This window comes from Crassostrea angulata, chromosome 9 (genome assembly GCF_025612915.1).
Source record: "Crassostrea angulata isolate pt1a10 chromosome 9, ASM2561291v2, whole genome shotgun sequence".
In the NCBI taxonomy this organism is placed as follows: Eukaryota; Metazoa; Mollusca; class Bivalvia; order Ostreida; family Ostreidae; genus Magallana; species Magallana angulata.
This window is the reverse complement of record NC_069119.1, coordinates 21,542,856-21,557,341: the sequence shown is the minus strand read 5'-3', so window position 1 is coordinate 21,557,341 and position 14,486 is coordinate 21,542,856. Positions and strand designations below refer to the sequence as shown.

General features: G+C 32.7%; 1 pseudogene; it reads right to left on the bottom strand.

The window, feature by feature from the left end:
- Nucleotides 1-5,615: 5,615 nt before the first annotated feature.
- LOC128162912 (uncharacterized) overlaps nt 5,616-14,486 on the bottom strand; it is a 69,094-nt pseudogene continuing 60,223 nt past the window's right edge.

Here is a 14,486-nt window from a genome sequence, read left to right as displayed (position 1 = left end):
CTCCTGTATCAATTTGTAATAGATCACTATACCTTTTAGAAAGAAAACTGTTATAACTTAAAGTAATAATTGCTAATTTTCTATTTATAAAGCATGTGTCATTTATTAATATTTTTTCACAACAAAGAAGAAACGTGCTTAAAAACGTGAGTAACTATAAAAAGCACTGAATAGAATCAACAACACTAGGCATCTTTAAAGTGTCGGATCTAATATATAGATACTAAGCCAGTAAACTGAATGTATGAAGCAATAAAAATAGCCAACGAAACAAACAATAGATATTGTCAAATTTTCGGGACAACCAGTCCCTTCTTCAGGACAAAAAAAAAAATAAATAACATGGGTAAAAACAAAGAAAACAAAATCTAGCAATGCTAATAAAACTACTTAAGAAACTATAAAAAACAAAACAACTACATTATAAACAGTTTTAGTCCACATTCTTAAAGAAGGTGTTGACACTGCGGCCGATCGCTCTAAAGCAATCAATCGACTGCCAATTTCGCGCCTGGTTGAGTTAATTAGCTAATTAAAATTGACGTCCGAGTTAATAAATGAAAATTCGAACCCCCGTTGTTAACTCGGACGGCACTTATGATATAGATTTCAATTAAGTTTATAGTTAGTAAAAGTTTGTTTAAAAGAGAATAATAAATAAAAAAATGAAATAAATTATAAAAAATAGTTATTAACAAATAAAAGGTTGTAAAGGAAAATAATAACCGAAAGAGGCGCAATTGACAGATTTGATAAAATTACTATATTGGTGCATGTCAGGTGATGTAAGGCTATGAGACGTTCATTTTTGTGAAGTCCATTTGTTTGTCCATGCCATCAAGGTATGTATGACTCGAGTCTGTGCATCCAGAACTTTTCCTTCCTTTTTCCTCTCCGCGTCTGTCTAATGAGAGGTGTATATATATATATATATATATATATATATATATATATATATATATATATATATATATATATATATATATATATGGGCGAATTACATTGTAAAGTAATGCATTACATTACTTCATGAATTTGGGCATTAGATTACCATTACCATTACTTTATTTTCTTGAAGTAATGCATTACCATTACCATTACTTGAGTGGAGTAATGCTATGAGCATTACCATTACCATTACTTTGTAAAAAGCCAAAAATATATTCAAAAAAAATAAAGCTAAAAAAGAGTTTTTGCAAATGTTTAAAATATAAAACACTCTTTAATATATCTACAGGTTCATGTTCAGTATCAGGTTCAAATTTCATGACTTATAGATTGTAAAAGATTCATTCTTTATTTGCTCAATATATTATCATAATAATGGCATTATGAACAACTTATCACATAAGTAAATTGAGATTTGGAGACATTTGATATGGTACAATATCAGGTATGAATTTAAGACACAGAAGTACATGCAGAACAGGAAACATATTATGGTATAACGTTGCGGCTATTAAAAGCTAAATATAGATATTTCCCCATTTTATACAAATCTTTAAAAAAAAATTAAATTAAATTGTATTAATTTATGAACAGAGAGTTTTTTACATTAAAGCTGCTTGGTCCGATTTCATATCAATTTTTATGCACGCTTTTAAATGATGGCTATGCTTAGTATATATATAATAATAGACATTGCAGTAGTTTTACCCGTCAATTATGCCAAATTTCAATGAAGAAAAATACGTACAAAATTTGCTAACAAAACAAACGACATTAAAAGGTACCTCGTTATTTCGCCTCATGTTGAATTTCACCCCTGACGACGAGACGGGTATAGTTGTATTACGAATTTGAAATCGCCTTAAATAAAGGTCGAAATGATCAGACAAATTACAAATAAACATGTGTACGTTTTGTTCGCTAACATTTCTAAAGTCTGCTTTCTTTACAATCGATGCATAGCATGCGGGTTGAATAACCCCAATCATTCGGGGGACGAAACCAAGGGGTTTCCTTTCTAAACATTCCCGTGATGCATTTTGGTTTGTTTTTTCGTTTGCCCAAAGAGAAATTATTTTTATTTACTTTGAATATTTCTAACTTTGAAAGGAGACTGATTTTGCTGGTGTAAATAGGAGAAAGTCCATAACTTTTTAAGATAAATGATTTGTATGAAGAAAAAAATTGATACTGTAATTACAAGAAAATCGGACCAAGCAGCTTTAACTTTTCTAAATATATTTTAATCGGATTTCTGTATACTGAGGACACTTAAAGACAAAAGATTGCTCTTGCACTTTACGATCATCAAAGTTTCAAAGGGTCCATCTTTCAAATGCATCCTGTCAGGTTTGAAAATCTTCCCAGCTATACTAAATAAACGTTCTACAGGAGCATTGGAAGCTGGGACTGAAAGATTGTTTGGCAATCTTTATCTTAGGATATATTAAATGGTATAATGGAAAAAAATACATGAATCTGGTATTTTCTAGCAGTCCAAACTAATATTCTTAATATACAGCACACACAGAGAGAGAGAGAGAGAGAGAGAGAGAGAGAGAGAGAGAGAGAGAGAGAGAGAGAGAGAGATTAATGATTTTCAAATGGGTTATAATTTGGAAGTGATTTTGATTTCATCATGGATGGACAGTGCATTCACGTTGTTTTTAAAGGTGCATGTCTGTCCACTATTCTATTGGAACAAAGCTTGAGGTGTTTAGCAGTTCTTCAAACAATAGATTGTTTCCAAGATTATCCTTGGGGCATAGCGTCTCTATTGAAGTGCAAACTAATTGGAGTAAATTTAAAACGGTTTCTAACTCTTAAAAACAACACTCTTAAAAGGTTATTAAATTGTGTTGTTATATCTATTCATATTAACAATTTAAAAATGATTTTTTTTTTCTCAAGAATTATATTTTTCTCTTCTAATTTTAATCAAATACAATTTCAGTTATTCATCACATTTTTTTAAAAGTGAACATGCATAAATAAGCATAGTAATGCAAAGTAATGCCATGTAATGCCAGCATTACACTAGATTTTGGAAAGTAATGCATTACATAACCATTACTTGTAATGCTAAATTTGTGGCATTACACATTACCTGCATTAGTTTGAAAACATGTAATGCATTGTAATGCATTACCATTACATTTAGCATTACCCCAAGCCTGATATATATATATATATATATATATATATATATATATATATATATATATATATATATATATATATATATATATACACACAATTAGGATTCCGAATGAAGTTGTTAAAATTTTGTCGACATCGATTTTTTAATAGAATTAATCATGACAGGAAGTTTTTTGATAACTGTTTTGGGGGAATACAGTTACTGCAGTGAAAATGTTATGATAAAATTATTATAATGTTTTCCCAGTTTTTTTCAGTTCAGCTGGTTCCAGTTGGTAATTAGATGTAACCAAAGGCTACCATATTTTTAATTTAAGAAAAAATCGTTCGTGGTTCTACCCAAAATAATTGCAACTAATGGCAGCGCTTAGTGACCAATGACTACCATAGTTCACCGATTGCAACCTAATGCTGCCAAAGGTAGATTTCGGTACAACTCTGAACGCATCTAAGTGTTGTATGTTACATATCTACTTTAGTTTGCTTTATTTGTAATGAAAATTATTTATTTTATTTACACAATATAAAGATTAAAGAACTATTAAATCAAACAAATCTGAAATGTGTGGTTTTGTTGCTTTGAAATAAAAAAAATCATGTCTTAAATGTAGTAAAATATCTGCCCGACGCAATTTCAAATTAAACTGAGAAAATGTTGTGAATCAGATATTGTGTAAAATTATCTGTAAATGAATTTTATGCTCTTTTGAATATGTCAAAATTGAGAAATCCTCTACAACATATACTTGTATTGTTTTCTTGACCACTTTTTTGCCTTGCAAGGGAAATATTTTGATATAAATCACCTCTCCCTTTTAGGAAAAATATGAGTTTTCTGAAATATTCGCAAATTTTTATTATAATAATTTCTTTAAAGAATATAAACATTGTACCCAAGCTAAATTAAGTAAATGTTCACGATTTTAGTCAAAATTCATTTTTCCGTTTTTTGGTCACCCGAGTCACTCAGATGGTCACTCGAGTCACTCAGGTGACCTAATGCACCTGGTCTTCGGCCGTCGTCGTGCGTCAACAGTTTAACATTTTTAACTCCTTAAACACTACAAGGCCAATGGTTACTATAATAAGTGTCTTAATGGTAAGAGGAATCTAAATTGTGAAATCCATGGCTCTTCCATCCCCCAGTGCGCCACAGGCGGGGCCAAGTATGTTCTCAAAAAACTTCTCCATTGCCACATATATGAGGAAAAAATCTGAATGCATAGTTGTGATGTCCATGAACCACTCTGTCAAAATTGTAAAATTCATGGCCCCTGGGTCAGGGGTTCAGGTTCTAGGTTGGGAAAATATTGCCATAGAGTCAAAATTATTCCTATTAACATTATACCCCATCATGATGGTGGTTTATTTTCAATGTAATTATTTTAATTTCATATAAAATTTTTTTATTTATCTCCAGAACTTTATATACAGCACAATATTCTTTTAATAATAATAAATCGGATAAGACAGAAAGGAAATTGTTTCCATCTGAGCATTAAAAGAAGATGTTATTGAAATTAGACGAGTTCCGTAGCTTCATATTCAGCTATTGATACTTATGGTTTTTAGGCGCTCGATAGAAATCGTGATAAAGAATAACTTCTACATTGCTTTTTGCATCAAACTAATTGTTTTGTCTTGCTGCAAATTACCAAACGAAAAGCGAGAAAGGGGGTCTTATTTAGCCCAGCCTCTCATTATTTTCCTCCAGGAATACTTCGTTGACGTCTATATCATTTTAGCTCTTCATAAGAAGTCACGTCTCTGAACGATAATGACTGAGACGACCTCATAACTGAAAAATGATAGAAATTTCCCTCTTCAAGATAAGCTAGAATTGATTATTCTCATTAGAAAGTGGCTTTATTTAAGAAAGCGTACGGTGTGGGTTTGAACACCCGGCAGTTTCATTTCTTGAAACAAACTAGCAACAGTTATCAAAATGTGCTCACGTATTGCAATAATTAGAAATTTATGAAACTAAAGTAGAGTAAACTAAGTACTTTTGTGCTAAAGTTAATTGTTGAATTTCAGACAATACTATATAATCAAAGTACGGAGGTACTGATGGGAGTTGATTTTATGGATTATTACTCAGTATTTGGTTTAAAATCAACGATATGTAATTTCGAGTGGCAAATATTCCTTATAGCTGTACTGTATAATGAAACGATGCACATATTTTCTAATACCGGTGTAAATTTTTGGGGTTTTCCGACAAGAATTATGATAAAACCTCAAAGAAATGTTGTTTAATATTTGTAGTTGTCTTGTGGCTGTTCAATAAATCATGGTACCTTGAGGAGGCGGAGCTTCCATTTGTACAATAACCTACACAGTATCAGGAAGTTATTGTACAGGTAGCTGTACAACAACTTCCACCTTTATTACATGAAAACAAAATCCAAGAACATCAATTTATTATCTTGAAAAAATTGTCTTACAAGCAACAACAAAAAGAGAAACGAATTTCTGGAAATTAAGAGAATGTACAATTTCTCAGACTTTTTTAAAAATTGAAAGAAATATTACAGTTTTGAAAATACTGTCCCTTTTTGGCACTAGTTATGTCAGAACAAACTGAGTGCAATGTTTTTGTTGGACGACACGGTAGGTCGGTATCAGTTTCCATGTCGTTCTCGCGCTTTCTTTTCTTCAAGGATTTTGCCACCCCAGGAATAGGTTCCAATACTGCAGACACCTTCTTTAGAATATCGTCGCACGGTTGTTTGTATTTTCTTACTGCCTTTTCTGAGCGATGACCCGTCCTCCTCATTATCTCTTGTTCGTCCACCCCTGCCATGTATGATTGTTTTACGCAGGTGCGTTTACCGGAGTGGTGACTGAAATTTCCCTCCAATCCAGCCTTTTTGCATATCACTTTCATCATTGATTTCAGTTTGTTCACACCGACGAGTTGGTTTCCATATTTTGGCGGGCTTCCTTGCAACGGGCGTCGATACAATACCCCCCCCCCCATTATCCAGATCATCCAAATACATTTTATAGTAGTCCGCGATACAACGCTTACCTAAGATTGAAGAAAAAAAAACAAAATTCTTTGAACATAAGCAAAATAAGTAACTTTGAATATTGATATTAAAATGAATTTATAGTTAATCAGATCATATCGAAACCTCAAACTCTTTACACAATCGTTCAACACGTGCAGATAGATCATATCGAAACCTCAAACTCTTTACACAATCGTTCAACACGTGCAGATATACTAATTCCACGGGGTTTGTGTCCCATACTAGATAATTGTTTTTGTCGGGGAGGTTGGGGGGGGGGGGGGGTCGAGGCCTACTCTTGCTAACTTCTAATGTCGATTTTAAAAATCAGAATGTTCTAGGGGTGGGGTCAAAACAAAAATAAGGCATTTACCACTGTACAAATTATTTTACTATTATTTTATTAAGGTGGATCTCTACACCAAATAAGTGTAGGAGATTTTTGTTGCATGCATTTGTTACCAATACTAGGCACAGTATTCAACAATAATATACCTCAAAATACAATACACTATTTTCTAGAGAATTTTTAAAATATCAGTCTGGTTCCAGATAACCCCTTATTTATCAAATTTTTAAACATTTCTGTTTTAAAATTCTTATGAAAGTGAAATGTTATTAAGTTTAGAAATGAAAAACAAAAAAAATCATGAATGAAGTTTGTATGATTTTTATTTGAATCCACATAAATATGAAACTAAAATATAAAAAAACTAGTGGGTATTGTTTTTTTTACAAAAAAACACATGTCTCCCCTTCTCCCCAAGGATTATATTATGGGGCAAATTTAACAATTGAAAAGAATGATGTCAGCTATATGTTACCCAGACCCAGACAAAATTTTATTATCTTTATCTTAATTTGACCTTGAGTAAAACATAGTCAAGGTCATATATAAATCAATAGTACATCTAAGTGTATTATAATTGCTCTTTGTTCAAAGTTTGAAGCCCTTCTGTCAAAGTATATTCAGGAGTTGAACAATGAAGTTTTTTCTAATATGACCTTGAAATAAAAATTCTAGGTCAAGGTCAAAATTTTTGGTAAGGTTCAACTAGGTTATATAACTTCTATCCATGATACAAGTTAAAAGTCTGTATGTTAAAGGAGTCTTGTGTTATGGTCCGGACAATATTTTTTATGAAAACTTGACCTTTAAGTACAAAATAGGTCAAGGTCAAAACGTTTGGTGGCGAGCACTCCTTCTCAATACCATCTACCTATGTTTTAAGTTTGAAGTCTTAATGTCAAAGGGTATTTAAGTTATGACCCAGACAAAATTTTATTTTTTTTTTCTTAATTTGACCTTGAGTAAAACAAGGTCAAGGACAAATATTATTCAATAGTACACCTAAGTGTATTATTTTTGTTCTTTGTTTAAAGTTTGAAGTCCTTCTGTCAAAGTATATTCAGGAGTTGAACAATAGAGTTTTTTCTATTATGACCTTGATATAAAAATTCTAGGTCAAGTTCAAAAATTTTGGTAAGGTTCAACTAGGTTATATACCATCTATCCATGATACAAGTTAAAAGTTTGTATGTTAAAGGAGTCTTGTGTTATGGTCTGGACAATATTTTTTATGAAAACTTGACCTTTAAGTACAAAATAGGTCAAGGTCAAAACGTTTGGTGGCGAGCACTCCTTCTCAATACCATCTACCTATGTTCCAAGTTTGAAGTCTTAATGTCAAAGGGTATTTAAGTTATGACCCAGACAAAATTTTATTTATTTTTTCTTAATTTGACCTTAAGTAAAACAAGGTCAAGGTCAAATATTATTCAATAGTACACCTAAGTGTATTATTATTGTTCTTTGTTTAAAGTTTGAAGTCCTTCTGTCAAAGTATATTCAGGAGTTGAACAATGAAGTTTTTTCTAATATGACCTTGAAATAAAAATTCTAGGTCAAGGTCAAAAATTTTGGTAAGGTTCAACTAGGTTATATACCATCTATCCATGATACAAGTTAAAAGTTTGTATGTTAAAGGAGTCTTGTGTTATGGTCCAGACAATATTTTTTATGAAAAGCTTGACCTTGCAGTACAAAATAGGTCAAGGTCAAAACGTTTGGTGGCGAGCACTCCTTCTCAATACCATCTACCTATGTTCCAAGTTTGAAGTCTTAATGTCAAAGGGTATTTAAGTTACGGCCTGGACAAATTTGGATGAAGAAGAATAAGAAGAATAAGAAGAATAAGAAGAAGAACTAGATCTCGTTACGAGTAACGAGTAGGTCTTCCGTCCGATTTTGTTTTCATATGATACAATGAAATATCGATATTCTCTGCCAAATCTGCGATCTTGGTGAATCTAGGTTTTTTGTCTCGAGACCAAAAACGGACGAACAAAAGCGGTTTATGAAAATAAAAGCTAGGGTTTTTTTTATACATTTGTTTAGTGTACACTAGTGTTAATCATGGAAGATGAAACACCAAAGATAATCAGTTAAACTTGTAAAAAAAATGAATTTTTTGAACTCTTCTGGTGAGTACCGGAAGTGACGGTTGACAAAAGAAAACCCGTTAAATATATCTTCAATCGATTGTCTATCATTTATAAAAGTTTGTGTCTCAATCACTTACAGTGACTAAAATCTCGCTGGTATCAATTTTGTAAAAAGGCTAGGTACCAAAGATATTTGAATTCTTGATTGTTTTCAAGTTATCTGTAATATAGTTTACGAGTGTCTTGGCCCCTCATTTAAGGGGCCAGCCCCTTTTTCTTGAGTTCAATCGAAAGTTCTCACGAATACTAACATTTTTTGTTCTTACACCCATCTAAGATTGTTGTTCATTTTTGAGATACAAATGATTGAATATTTTAGGGGCCAGCCCTATAGATCCTTAATGGGGAAAGACTTTCGAGTTTTGATTAGTGGAATCGATTAGAATCATCAATGCAAACATTTTCTTTTCTACATTGCCTAACAAAATATGTCTCCTTCTCTAGATATATTGCATCAAAGTTTAAGTACTTTGGCCCCTTAAAATCCCTTATTACGTCATAAATGGGTGTGAAAATGATTTTGCCTGATAAATATTGCTACAATCAACAACTTTGCTTCTATATTGCATTACAAAATGTTGATCGTTTTTAAGTTATTTTTAATAGAGTTTACGAGTGTCTTGGTCTCTAATTTAAGGAGCCAGTCCCTTTTTCTTGATTTTGTTTAATTATCTACTACTTTTGTTATATATGTCTTAACAAAATATCAACTGATAAAAAGATACAGATGAAAACGTATGAAAATTTTGAATGAAAATTCGTACCCAATTTTCGTGCCTAGGCGAGCTCAAAGAAATGGCGCCACTGGCGTAAAACAAAATAATAGTGCACAACTTCAGACTATAGACTACCTATCCTGAAAATTTCATAGTCATATCTCTGATAGTTTCTGAGATCAGCTCTGCACAAAATATGTCAGAAAAATGTACAAAATGGCCGATATATCGGTACCGGAAGTGCCGACAGGAAAAATCTCAAAAACGTATGAAGTTTACATCAAGACTCATCTTCTCTGAAAAAATGGTCGAAATCGGTCGAATAGTTTTCGAGAAATCTCGTGCACAAAATTTGTGGAAAAAAATAATAATAACTAGATCTCGTTACGAGTAACGAGTAGGTCTTCCGTCCGATTTTGTTTTCATATGATAAGATGAAATATCGATATTCTCTGCCGAATCTGCGATCTTGGTGAATCTAGGATTTTTGTCTCGAGACCGAAAACGGATGAACAAAAGAGGTTTATGAAAATAAAAGCTAGGGTTTTTTTATACATTTGTTTAGTGTACACTACTGTTAATCATGGAAGATGAAACACCAAAGATAATCAGTTAAACTTGTGAAAAAAAAATGAATTGTTTGAACTCTTCTGGTGAGTACCGGAAGTGACGGTTGACAAAAGAAAACCCGTTAAATATATCTTCAATCGATTGTCTATCATTTATAAAAGTTTGTGTCTCAATCACTTACAGTGACTAAAATCTCGCTGGTATCAATTTTGTAAAAAGGCTAGGTACCAAAGATATTTGAAATCTTGATTGTTTTCAAGTTATCTGTAATATAGTTTACGAGTGTCTTGGCCCCTCATTTAAGGGGCCAGCCCCTTTTTCTTGAGTTCGATCAAAAGGTCTCACGAAAACTAACATTTGTTGTTCTTACACCCATCTAAAATTGTTGTTCATTTTTGAGATACAAATTATTGAATATTTTAGGGGCCAGCCCTCTAGATCCTTAATGGGGACAGACTTTAGAGTTTTGATTAGTGGAATCGATTAGAATCATCAATGCAAACATTTTCTTTTCTACATTGCCTAACAACATATGTCTCCTTCTCTAGATATATTGCATCAAAGTTTAAGTACTTTGGCCCCTTAAAATCCCTAATTACGTCATAAATGGGTGTGAAAATGATTTTACCTGATAGATATTGTTACAATCAACAATTTTGCTTCTATATTGCATTACAAAATTTTGATCATTTTTAAGTTATTTGTAATAGAGTTTACGAGTGTCTTGGCCCTTAATTTAAGGGGCCAGCCCCTTTTTCTTGATTTTGTTGGAAAGAACGTTTAATTATCTACTACTTTTGTTATATATGTCTTAACAAAATATCAACTGATAAAAATATACAGATGAAAACGTATGAAAATTTTGAATGAAAATTCGTACTCAATTTTCGAGCCCAGGCGAGCTCCAAGAAATGGCGCCACTGGCGTAAAACAACATAATAGTGCACAACTTCAAACTATAGACTACCTATCCTGAAAATTTCATAGTCATATCTCTGATAGTTTCTGAGATCAGCTCTGCACAAAATAGGTCGTGAAAATGTGCAAAATGGCCGATAAATCGGTACCGGAAGTGACGACAAAAAAATATCAAAAACGTATGAAGTTTACATCAAGTCCCATCTTCTGTGAAAAAATGATTGAAATCGGTCGAATAGTTTTCGAGAAATCGCATGCACAAAATTTGTGGAAAAAAATAATAATAACTAGATACGACCTCGTTACGAGTAACGAGTAGGTCTTCCGTCCGATTTTTTATTTTTTTTTTTTTAGATAAAATGATACCATGAGATATCGATACAATTTCAAAATAACCCCCCCCCCCCCCAAAAAAAAAATTTGAAGATAAAGAATAAAAACCCTAATTACGTCAGACATGGGCCTGACGATGACTCTTTCAAACCGATAATGTAGAGATCAACAACTTTGATTTTTATGATGCATAACAAAATATTTATCGTTTTCAAGTTATTCGTAATAGAATTTACGAGTCTCTTGGTCCCTAATTAAAGGGGCCAGCCCCCTTTTCTTGATTTTATTGGATAGAACATTTGATTCTCTACTACTTTTGTTCTATATGTCTTGTCAAAATATCAACTGATAAAAAGATACTGATCAAAACATATGGAAATTTTGATTCGAAATCTGTACCCCATTTTTGTGCCTAAGCGAGCTCCAAGGAATAGCGCCACTGGTGCAAAACAACTAAATAGTGCACAACTTCAAACCATGCTCTACCTATCCTGAAAATTTCAAAGTCATATCTCTTATAGTTTCTGAGATCAACTCTGCACAAAATTGGTCGTAAAAAATTACAAAATCGACCCTAAATCCGGACCGGAAGTGACGACGACAAAAAATTCAAAAACATATAAAATTCAGATAATTTCCCATCATCTGTGAAAAAATTGTTCAGATCGGTTGAGTAGTTTTCGAGAAATCGCGTGCACAAAATTTGGAAAAAAAAAATAATAATAAACAGTACGAAAACAATAAGGTCTTCCGTTGGAAACGGAAGACCTTAATAAGGTAAAATATTGAAACCACGCGTTCTTCGTTTTCTCGCACAGTTTAAAAGTGAAGCTTTCCATATTTCATCTGTATAATGATTAACGTTATGCGCAGACCTAGAAAGGGTCTTCGGAATAAAACTGCCAAAAATTAAGGGTTTTAGAGGGGGCTAACACCCCCCCCCCCCCCCAAAAAAAAAAAAAAATTAAATTTTTTTTTTTTTTTAAAAATTGTAACTTTTATACTATTCATCTGATTTTTAAAATCTTTTCGGTTTATTGTTCAGAGGAGAGAATACAATTTAAAAAATGTGGTCCGGGGGTTACTTTTTGACACCTTTTAGGAGTTTAAGGCGACTAAAAATGACTATTGAATCTTCAGCTGCAGTGTATGGCTTGATCTGTAGGGGAAAAATTTGAAACTCCCGATCCTTTCACTCAATTTCAAATAAAAACTCATGTAAATGTACATCGGACCTCATTCTTATTGTCGGCCAAATCTTAAGCAGAATGAACAATTTATAATTAAAATCCTGAAATCAAACAGCACGTATTGATTGTACGGGGAATCAAAATGTACACAGTGCACGGGATGTAAGCAAACGTATAACTATTCAGATGCATGTATATTTTTTGTATTTTGTTAAATCAGAAAAGATATGCATTATTTCTGAATGTTGAAACTGTGAAAATTACAGTCATCGATTTTATACTGAATAAATTTACATGTCACGTGTTTCGTCATTTCTTCATTTATCAAGCATGATTATATCAATCCCATTTAATTCAAACAGTAGATTATCCTTGTAAACGACGTGAAAAAAACTTTTAAGGCAGAAATACATGTGCAGAATGCATAACTAATTGTTTATCGACATCCTTGCGTTGGTGTAAACTAAACCCGCGATTTCTACTTTCGGTTTGCTTTCCGATCGCAGCTTTTGAAACTGACATGTTCCCCACTGTTCAATCAATTACTAACATTATTTAGACCTGACCTTTCTATTTATGTCCTTACCGTGGCATTAACACACTCTCACGTCCGTGAATTAAGTGGTTTTGATTGCACTCTCTGCATGGTCAATGAAATTCGTACGCGCGAACCCAAAGGTGCGTTCCAATCCCACCTCAGACAACATTATTCAACTTATTGTCTACCACTCTTAAACGCCATGCACATAACGATTTTTGTAGAAGATTGTGCAGGATTTGGTATCACTAGATACGACCTCGTTACGAGTAACGAGTAGGTCTTCCGTCCGATTTTTTATTTTATTTTTTTTAGATAAAATGATACCATGAGATATCGATACAATTTCAAAATAACCCCCCCCCCCCCCAAAAAAAAAAAATTTGAAGATAAAGAATAAAAACCCTAATTACGTCAGACATGGGCCTGACGATGACTCTTTCAAACCGATAATGTAGAGATCAACAACTTTGATTTTTATGATGCATAACAAAATATTTATCGTTTTCAAGTTATTCGTAATAGAATTTACGAGTCTCTTGGTCCCTAATTAAAGGGGCCAGCCCCCTTTTCTTGATTTTATTGGATAGAACATTTGATTCTCTACTACTTTTGTTCTATATGTCTTGTCAAAATATCAACTGATAAAAAGATACTGATCAAAACATATGGAAATTTTGATTCGAAATCTGTACCCCATTTTTGTGCCTAAGCGAGCTCCAAGGAATAGCGCCACTGGTGCAAAACAACTAAATAGTGCACAACTTCAAACCATGCTCTACCTATCCTGAAAATTTCAAAGTCATATCTCTTATAGTTTCTGAGATCAACTCTGCACAAAATTGGTCGTAAAAAATTACAAAATCGACCCTAAATCCGGACCGGAAGTGACGACGACAAAAAATTCAAAAACATATAAAATTCAGATAATTTCCCATCATCTGTGAAAAAATTGTTCAGATCGGTTGAGTAGTTTTCGAGAAATCGCGTGCACAAAATTTGGAAAAAAAAAATAATAATAAACAGTACGAAAACAATAAGGTCTTCCGTTGGAAACGGAAGACCTTAATAAGGTAAAATATTGAAACCACGCGTTCTTCGTTTTCTCGCACAGTTTAAAAGTGAAGCTTTCCATATTTCATCTGTATAATGATTAACGTTATGCGCAGACCTAGAAAGGGTCTTCGGAATAAAACTGCCAAAAATTAAGGGTTTTAGAGGGGGCTAACACCCCCCCCCCCCCCCAAAAAAAAAAAAAATTAAATTTTTTTTTTTTTTTAAAAATTGTAACTTTTATACTATTCATCTGATTTTTAAAATCTTTTCGGTTTATTGTTCAGAGGAGAGAATACAATTTAAAAAATGTGGTCCGGGGGTTACTTTTTGACACCTTTTAGGAGTTTAAGGCGACTAAAAATGACTATTGAATCTTCAGCTGCAGTGTATGGCTTGATCTGTAGGGGAAAAATTTGAAACTCCCGATCCTTTCACTCAATTTCAAATAAAAACTCATGTAAATGTACATCGGACCTCATTCTTATTGTCGGCCAAATCTTAAGCAGAATGAACAATTTATAATTAAAATCCTGAA